At 41.2% G+C, this 10,381-nt stretch overlaps 1 pseudogene; it reads right to left on the bottom strand.

The window, feature by feature from the left end:
- Window positions 1-5,879: 5,879 nt before the first annotated feature.
- Window positions 5,880-8,064, bottom strand: LOC116123595 (annotated as a pseudogene).
- Window positions 8,065-10,381: the final 2,317 nt, after the last annotated feature.

Genomic DNA, 10,381 nt, shown 5'->3' with positions numbered 1-10,381 from the left:
GATAGATTACTGCGATCTGTGAGGCTCTGGTAAATTCCATAGAACTTAATGATCTTTTAACTTCTAAATCCAACTTAGAGATATTTTGGGTTGTTGCTTAAGAGTTAATTTGCTAATTGTTTGAGAGAAAGTTAGTGAAATATTAGGGAATTCGGTCTTTAGAATAAGCTTAATTAGGTTAGTAATAATTGTCAATGCATAGGATTAAATTGGTGTGAAATCTATGCCATAGGTTTAGTCATATTGATCTTTTTACCAAAAGTATTAATACAACTAGATGGCACGCCCGCGCATTGCACGGGTTTATTTATTAAATTATTTTTATTTTATTATTGAATTTTTATATTTTAAGAAATCGTAAACGATTATTGTTTCATCAAAAAAAATATCAAATATTAATTATAATAGAATATTTTGTTATTATTATTTTTTTATTTTTTTATCGGGTTTTTTATGTTTAAAGAATTTTTCTTTGGAAAGTTTTCGGTTCAATTAAAGTAGAGTATCTTCTGGCATAATGAGAGAGTTGTTATCTTTTATTCATAAGAAAAATACATAAAGTTTATTTATAAATTGAAGACTGTAATAACAATTGTAATGGCAAGAGAAATTGTTTCAACATTAGATGGTCCGCATTTTTTATTTATAGGTTTCTAATTATTTACTTGTCTTCTAATTACAATATAATATTTCTGTTGACAAGGTTTCTTAGGGTTCTTAGAAATAAAGCAACAATGGCTAGATTCACCCAATGTGATTTCACGATTAGAAAGAAATTAGAGGATTCTAGAACTTGAGAAGGAAAAGTGTACTGGGGATAGAATTTTGTTACAAAAAAGAATCAAAGAAACTATAAATGAATTAAAAGACAAACAGGAGATTGTAAAAATCGTTGGAAAATCTTGTGCAAGAGCCGAGGAATAGCTTGATGTCCTTAAGAAACAGGAAAAAGAATTACTGGATGAAAACGCAGACTTACAATCTACTCTTGCAAAAACAGAAAGACAGAGAGATCAAGCTGCTAATATTTGTTAGAGTAGATGCCCTAGAGCCAATCAATTATTGTAGAATTGACTATTTGTAATAATGTTCATTAATTAACAAAAGGTATTTATTCTATATCGCGTAAATCATTATTATTGCAATATGTATTGATATATGTCCTTAGAATGGTAGAACTGTGGCGAGGGTATCAAGTATTTCAAATCTTGATAGTGAGAACCCTATGAGCACATATGGTGGCCATTCTAGAAACGTCCGTAGCCCTAGTATTATTCTGAAGTAAGGGCACAGATAATACGGTAAGGCTATCATAGTGTTGAACGACCTTGTCGAAAGGCAGTGACTGATCTCACTTGTCAAGGTCGTTTGGTGAAAACCTGGTGCAACACATGGGTGCTTGCTGTAGGCAATTACACCGCAGCAAGTTCACTAGACTGACCCACCAGAGGATTCCACATGGATGGTAACTCTAGTGTCTATGGAATAAATCCTCTAACGAATGGTGGTGCATGTGATCCTTAGACTTGAGATCACCAGAGCGCCTTGTACACCGATTGGTGTAGTTTGACACTAGCCTAACGCAGTTCTTTTCAGAGCTGTCAATACGGTGGTGATTGGCTGCATCAAGGAGTATATCAAGACTATGGTGGATTGACAGATGATTCATCACTCCCGGGTACGGGAGAAGTTATCTCATAGCGCAATTCAGTATATGGCAATGACACTAAAACTGTGGCCACAGTGGGATTGAGTTGTTGCTCTATCCAGTTTATAATACGGGTCATTGGTCCAGAACTGAATACATAATATCGAGAGTAACCAAAGGTTGACACTATTTCTATGCCTTCGTCTCGTCGAGATAACGTATGATGAAAGGATCGAATTGCACGGTAACCATATCGTTGACAGGTAGCTACTTTGCTGAATCCGAATCTATCGGGTGGCCATGATGCCTTGCTAGGGGCCAATCTTGGTCTGTGTATTAGTGAGACGATTAATTGGTGTTAATCGCAATACTATACACTGCCGATATGATGAGGAGCCTAAGGGTCACACACATAGAAGACAATTTAAGATGCAAGAAGAAAGAAGGGCGTTTTCGTCTTTTAAGGCGAAAGGGTATTTTGGTAATTTCACAGTGCAATTAAATTTGCTGAGGTCGTAGCCTTTATTTAATTTGTTAGAAAAATTAAATAAGTGAAATTACGTTTAAATGTGTGTTCGCACATATTTAAATATATTATCATTATTGTTAAATGTTAATATATATTAAATATATATTAATTGATTTTAATTGAGATAATGATGGAAAATAAAAAAATATCAAATTGGGAGTGTTTGGCAACATGGGGTGTTTGGGTTGGAGCCCAAGCCTATTCCATATGGGAATAGGGCAACTTGATTATTTTACTATAAAAAGAAAAGTGTGTGATTATTAAAGAAATTGATTTCTCCTTTTGAAATTAAAACACACACAGCCCCTCTCTTTCTCTCCCACGGCAGCAACACCTTTTGGCCTAAAATCAATTCAATTGATTTGCTTTCTTCTTAATCTTGAAGCCAAAGAGGATCTAGCAAATCCCTCTTTGGTTCTTTTGAGATTGTCTTCGTGTGGACTACGTGGGTTCGATCCTACACTTGGATCGGTAGCAAAACATTTGTTGACAAATTTGGAGGAGCCTCCAACGTGCGTTCGTTTTCTTTAAACTCAGATTTATTTTTCCTGCATATTTTATTTTAATATGAATTGTAAAATTATACCCTTGATCTTGGCTCATGTAAACGATCTCTATATTATATTTGTTTTGTTTCCGCTGCGTAGATGGGATCGTTTACTAACAATATTGTGACAGACATGTTTATCAAAACCCGAAAAGCTTGTGCTGAAGCATTTAAATCGAGTTTCCCAGAAGCCAGTGTAGATTTTTTAGAAGAAGTCATGCTGGAAGACGGTATCTCTGCTGATGTCAATAAACTTTGAAACATTAACTTATATAAAGTTTGCAAGAAAAACCTGTTAATTGCTTTGTATTTTTGAAATTGTTTGTAAATATTTATGTTGCACTAACAATTGAAATTTTGTATTCTGCCAAAAAACATGTTGCTAAAAATAGTTACGAATATCTACTTTGTGTTAGTTAGTAATAAATATTACATGATAATATTTAAAAACACAAGAAAAAGAAGAAAATAACAACAATTTTCTCAAAATCTCAAATTTTTCTTTCTAGAGCTTTGATATTGATAATTCGAGGATTATACTGTTTTATTTAAGCTTTTAGGCTAGATTTTAGATACTTCTTAGTTCATTTATGCCTGAATTGCTACTTAATTCTTTACATTTTGTGCTTCTAGCCAAAATGGACATTTTGAGCAAATAATGAGCGAATTGGAGTTTCTGGACTCAAAAGTAAGCGTATCTCAGAAGTTGGGAGAGCTCCGAAGCAGAGTAAAGCACTATGAAGCTTGTTCCCATGGGAGAGCATTGAAGATCGAAGATTCAAGCAAAGAAGCAAGCGGAGGGCAATTCTGTAATTTTAGAATTCTTCATGAAGATTCGCCGCAGCAAAGTTTGTTCTTCGCCGCGGCGAAATGAGTTACGCACAAGAGTTACTTTTACTTCATCGCCGCGGCGAAGTCTACAAATTTCAGTTTCTTTAAAATGCACTGTTTCATTTTTAGGCAAAGTTTTGGGTTTTTGGACGAAAGTTAAAAGCAAAACTTTGCAATTTTTGAGGGGGGTCGTATTTCTTAGTTTAGAGCAGCTTATTTTCATTCTCCTTAGTTTAGATTTGATGAATCTTGGGTTGAAAAGTGAGAAGATTTGGGATTGAATCTGGTGGATTCTTCAACTAGGGGAGATCTCTTGTCTTTTCTCTCATTTCAATATGTTAAACCTTGAGTTTATTGTTTTTCTTGCTGTTTATTTTAATTTAGTTATGAACTAACCCATTTTGGGTTACGGTTTTGATGTAATTTGGATTTTCATGGATTGAGTAATTGATTTTTGTTATTTTCATATGCTATTGCATGGTTTGTGTGGTTATTCTGATTTTATTGCTTTTATTTGATGAACATGATGAGATTGAGAAATGAGTCATGTTAAGCTTCTTGCGTAATCACCATTGTAGTATTGAATGCTAGAGATAGATTTAAGAATCAATGAAATCAATCTAGGATTCCATGTGCAATCTAGGATTCCATGTGCTTAATGAGCTTAGAACTATTAATCTTCAAATTGTGGGTGCGGAAGTTTAATAGGGAAAAGAAAGAAAACATAGCCTAAGAAGGTATGTTTTACAATTTAGAGAATTCGATTTACAATCAATGCATGTGAATATGGAAATAGCATAATCTGTAGGTTTAATCCATAGAGTCCGAATGAAGTCAAAACCCTACCCGTTTGTTTAAATTGATATTACCTTATTTTTAATCTTGCTTTCATAATTTAGCTTTGAGCATTTAGCAATTTTTGTTTTAGTTTTAAGTTTAATTTTCTCAAATTTGATTGCTTCAACTTGAAAACAGTAGAAAACTTAGTGCTTAGCAACCAATCCTCATGGGAACGATACTCACTCACCACTTTATTACTTTGTGCGACTAGTGCACTTACTATTAATGCATGTTATAGTAACAACGCATCAAGTTTTTGGCACCGTTGCCGGGGATTAAGTTTTGTGTTAACATTAAATTTTTCTTGTGTTAGCTAGATTGGAGTTTTATTTTCGCTTAATTGTTGTTTGTTTAATTTTTATTATTCTTTTAGGTTGGTTTGTGATCTCACTCTTTCTATTGCTCTTTGTAGTTTATGCGAAAAGCAAGACGTCAGCCAGTGGTTCCTGTTGATCCTGAGATTGAAAGAACCACTAGAAGACTTAACAGAGAAAGAAGAGAAAGAGAGGCTACAGTGGAACCAGATGTTATAGTTGTTGAGATGGCAGAAAATAGAACACTAAGGGAGTTTTCAATTCCCTNAAAGGTTAGGCAGGTAGTATGGGCCCTCTGACTTCCAGCTATGTGCTGTGCGGCTCCCGCGAAGCGAATGAAGGGAAGCTCGACGAGCTTACGGGTGAGCTTACGCTTACTCTCAGCCTCTTTTATTGGTAGGCGGGCGGGCTAACCCCCTACTTAAGATTCCATTCATAAGGGTAATTTTTTGTTGTCGTGACGCTTTGGTTAGGCCGACTTATAAGGCAAGTTCTAGCTTCTATAGTGGCCCTTCCATTTCCACTTTGTTGTAGTTTGTATTTTGACTGAATGAATATATCAAACCAAACAAAGGCGAGCAGTATAAGCCCTTCTCTGGCCCTGGGAAAAGCAGCGAACTAAGGTTTTGAACCCTTGCAACTATGATAGAAAGCCGTTTGCTTGTTGCCAAACCCCTTCGCAATCAAAGTAGGCCGCGACTCTTGTATTTTAGTCGGGCGGGGGAAGCTACCGCTTATACGACAGCTCCGCTTCCTCGTCTTGCTTCTGGCAAAGCTTCTACTTTGCTTGCGCGAAAGTGCTTTTCGCTAGGTCAAAAAGCTTCCGGCAAAGCGAAAGAAAAGATCTGATCCAACAGAAATCCGCATATTGAGCGCAGCTGATATGCGGCTACAGCTAGGCGATCATATCATGCCATAAAAGACTTTGATATGTATAAAGAGATCCCCTATATATACAGATAGAATAGATGTTTATGGACAGACATTCCATTGATTCTGAGTTTTGGGGCTGAAAAAGCTCGTCGATCCAAACAAATGAATCATTCTTCTGGTATCTCTGCGCCCCCCGCCCCGAAACTGACCCACAGCACAGCGCCCATTCGCTTTGCGCGCGGGGAGGGGTTCCTCCAGCTTCGCTGAAGAAGCTAGGTTCCTCCGTGAAGTTCATGAGACCGCGGCGGAGTGGAGCAGCCGCGACACGTTTTTCCTTAGCTGGATCTCGCTGGTGCCACCTAAACGGTAAGTAGGCGGCGGATGTGTGACGTTTTGAGTTGTCGTTCGTGCACCTGTCCCCAATGGAAGAATGAGTGATCCGTTCCCCTGCAGATCATGGCCTTACCACTCGGTCCCCGATGGCCAGCGGGGGATTCGGTATAGCAGCTCACGTTCGTTTGCGCTGCGCGTTCCCGCTGGACTGGACACGTGTTAGCTGTAGGAAGTATGGTTCCGAAAGTGACTTCGGTTCGCCAGTTCAGGCTCAACTCCTCGCTTTACGTTAGCGGACCTACAGGTCGGGCCGGGGCTCTGCGCTCTTTCTTTCTGTGTGGGACGATGCCGGGGATAGAAGGGAATGCGTCGAGGCGTCGAACAACAACAACACAACTACATTTTTGCTTTTCCCTCCATGAGATGAGCCCAGTGCATTGGACCGATGGATAAGAGAACTGAGCTGGCCCAAAAAGTGCTTGGGCGCTCTACGTACGATGTAGACTCCATCAGATAATATCGATTTCTTTCTGATGGATCAATAATAGATAGTTGTCTCATCAATAGATAGAAATAGGGTTCCAAACCTTATTATTGATAGATTCCCTCTCTATCCATTCCTACTCTTTCGATCTATCAGAACAGATCAGGCTATCTATCAATCGATTTGAAAATAGCACGTTCATATCACTTTTCGTTCATTTTCGCCACGCCAACATAGCCGCTATAAGAAGAAGCAGGCGAAGCAGCTAGAAGCGCTCGCTTCTAGCCCTTGAATTCTTATTGACGAATGAATTGGGAAAGCCAACAGAAATCTTCGATTCTGACTTCGTGGAGCCGGTGCTGCTGTTGCCTGCGCGTAGGGCCGCCCCCCACTCCCGTCCCGGGGCGCTAAGGGGCTTTTGTTTTTGGAACAGACGGCAGTGTTTTGCTGATGCCTCGAATCAAGCTTTTGTTGCGACATGCTATGTTTTCTCCCCCATTGCTAGTAGGTTGATGGGTCGCACGCCCGGCACACATGTTTTGGCCTTGTGTGTCCATAACTCAAAATAGGTAACCTAACGGCCGCCGCCCGACTAAACATACCAATAGTCACCAGATTCATATGGGCTACTGAGGAGTAAGCAATGATCTTCTTAAGATCGATCTGTCTTGAAGTGGTCAAGGAAGTATATATTATAGCAATCGCGCTTAAAGTATAAATGAAAGGAGTGGAACAAAGTGTCGCTTCGGGAAACATGGGTATTGAAAATCTTAAAAACCCGTGGGTTCCCAATTTTGAAGGAATTCCTGCCAAGATGACGGATCCCGCCGTAGGTGCCTCTACATGAGCTTCGGGTAACCAAATATGAACTGGTACCATAGGCACTTTGACGGCGAAAGAGGCGAAAGAAGCAATCCATAGAAAGATTTGGCGCCGCTCACTAAATTCTGTGGTTAATGAGATTTGTAAATCGGTGGTTCCTGTTTGGAGAAGAATCAATAGAATAGCTAATAGCATAAAAACGGATCCAAGTAAAGTATAAAGGAAAAACTGATATGCTGCCTTGATCTTTCTTTGTCTCGAACCCCATACCCCTATAATAATGGTAGAGTAAGGGGTGGCCCCAAAGCAGAATTGACCGGTGGTGGTTGGTCGAAGCTCCAGTAGGTAGCCACTCCCTTCTCAGGGAACCGTACGTGAGACTTCCGCATCATACGGCTCCGTCCCGAGCTTCCGTCGTCGGCCCTTGTCATTAGACCACTATCTATGCATGTATTTTTAGCCTGGACTCTCTAATCTTTTACTTTTCGGGTGGTGGCGAACTATGCAGCTTTCGTTGCGGGAGATGCCCGCCCGTAGGGCCCGGCCCCTGCTTCTCGCCCGAAAGAACCGCTCACTAGCTAGCCGGACTAGTGGGGCGCCCTATCTGGAGACATACTGAAAACCATACCTTTCGAACCGAACGCAACGCCCGTCTTCCAAATCAAAAGAAAAAAGGGCTCGTTGGGAAGAAAGATGGAGATGGAGTGCGGCCTGTAGAGCACATGTAACGCACAGTCGGGTTGCTCACGCAGCGGATCTCTCTCTCTATCTATAGATAGAGAGAGATGTGAAAGTAATAGCCTTACCTTATGTTATGGCCGCCCCCCCGACTTACGGCCTTTACGCTACTACTGTGATGTGAGCGGTTCTTTCGGGTTTGATCTTTCCCAATTATCCTGACCGGAACTTGTACGCAGCACTTATACGGAGGTGCATGCATAAAGGTTTGGAACTCTTTTTTTATCTGAGAATCTGAAGGGCAGGACCCTATTCTCGAACCCTCTGCCGAGCTTAACCCTGCCCGAGGAACGCCTTTTGATTTGACGGGGGCCAAAGAAATGTCTCCACCTGCTGCCAACAGTCTTTCTTCGGAATTCTACTGAACGGGTCGATCCTCCCCTCCCCTTTGTTTTAGCAACTTATCCTAAGGTCTCCTCTCCTTTCAGTCGAGTGACAAAAGTACCTCGCCAAGAGCTATCCGACGACGACAGAGGAACCAACCCGCTTGCTGTGGCGGGGCGGCTTTTTTGTTTCACAATAAGACCTGGACGATTATCCCTATCCTCGGTAGCTTACGAGTTTACGTCCATCCCTGGTCGGGTACAGTTTCCTTTTGATTTCTCCCTTGTAGCCGTTACCTGAATTCGCGCAAGTGTGTCCACACCCCCCCAAACTGACTTGACGAGGAACCCATTCTCGCGAACAAACACAACCCCTACACACACCTAGGAGCACCCCTTCCTGCATATCCATACAAGACCCGAGTAGGCGGGTCGAGGTCCTACGAGAGTACCACTATCGGAGTACCCTCCCAAAAGGAAAAAGATGTGTCTGGCAGGTTCGGTTCTTCTTGTTGGGTTGGGCTGGTTCGACCAGAAATGCTATGCTTACACACAAGACTAACCCTCTTCCCGAAAGCTTCGCGGGGACTACTTTACGACGACGGACGACCGCCCGTAGGGGGTTTACTGCACAAGGCCCCTGCAGAGGAAAAGCTTTATCCCAGCGAATAGAAGATGCTCAGCTCCGCACAACATAGGGATTGGCACGCTTTCGGGAAAAACATAGAATAGTAGAGGATCCAGCATGCGGAACACGGCGATCATTAGAAATTCACGAATTAGAGATGCTGTAATATACTCTTTCCCATAACTTCTCATACCAGACCAACCCACTAAAATGCAAATAGGGATCAGAAATGTGGTCAATATCACGAAAAATAAAGAGATACCGTCTATACCCAAATCAAAATTGATGTTTTCATAAGGAAGCCATCGAAGGCTTTCCACAAATTGAGATTTGGCCGTAGAAGGATCGAATTGTATCCGAGGAACAGGGGAATACAAAAAAGTAATAAGAGAGGCACACAGACCAATCAATCGTATCGGTCGTATTCTTGAATTTGGAATGAAAAGAGGAGTAATGTTCCTAGCACGGGACACAGAATAGGACCACTTAGATCAGAATAGCATTCACAGAAATGTTCTAACATAGAGTAGAATCGAACATTGAAGAAATTAGTTGACAACAGTAAAAAGATGGGCACCTAATTCCAATACAATAGGGGTCTATCAGTGCAAGTCAGCTGAACACCGTGATTGATGAGTGGGTAGGTGGGTTAGGTGCACCCTTGCCCAGTGGGAAGTAATGAGGCTAGTCTCCCCCTGGAAGTAGTGGGCCCCCTTCCCGCGTATGCGCCTTTATTAGATTCTTTCTATTTTAGAATTATTTATCCAATGGAGAATCTTTCTAAAACTAAAAAGATCTCTCTGGCAAAACGCAATTCGTCGATTTTAACTAAGGTGCACCTTGCCTTTTTCAGGTAGCTTTGTTACGCTATTCAGCTAGTGGGGCATTGGTCATAGCCAATATTCGTCGAAGAAGAGGAAGTTTTGTCTTTCTTTCAATCCAACTAAGAGAACAAAGAAAGCACTCAAAAATGAAAGTTAGATAAAGAAGTTTCAGTAAGAACTAGCACTAGATTCTTCTCCCCTTTCTACTGTTCCTCTCTCCTTTGTTTGTGCTTCCACCCGGGCTTTTCATTCTGAGAGACCTGAGGAAATTTTAATAAGAATTAATGTAGAAAGGTGGGGCACTTTCCCCGGCATACGAAAAAAAAAAATCCAGGATGACGGCTTTCAAAAGACGAGTAAGAGACGGGGAGGGGGAGTCTCTCGAAACCAAAAGAGACTAGAAGGAACATGGGAATTAGCACCATTCCTATGAGTGCTTTTGTCTCGAAGAGCCAACAAAGGGGCAGCCCTCTTCTCTATCTCGGTCTCGGTTTGCATCATCATATATCGATCCGGAGACAATTTGGATTGATTTTAGTGCGGATTAAGGAGCTGCTCCTCCATGCTGTGGCTGTGGGGGTAGGGGCTGTCGCCGCCTGATAGAGGCAGAAGCCGGGGCCACCGGAGCTATCTGCGTCGAGTGTGCC

The sequence above is a fragment of the Pistacia vera genome, unplaced genomic scaffold (genome assembly GCF_008641045.1).
Source record: "Pistacia vera cultivar Batoury unplaced genomic scaffold, PisVer_v2 Contig143, whole genome shotgun sequence".
Classification (NCBI taxonomy): Eukaryota; Viridiplantae; Streptophyta; class Magnoliopsida; order Sapindales; family Anacardiaceae; genus Pistacia; species Pistacia vera.
Note: the sequence above shows the minus strand (reverse complement) of the source record. Positions and strands in the feature narration are given on the sequence as shown.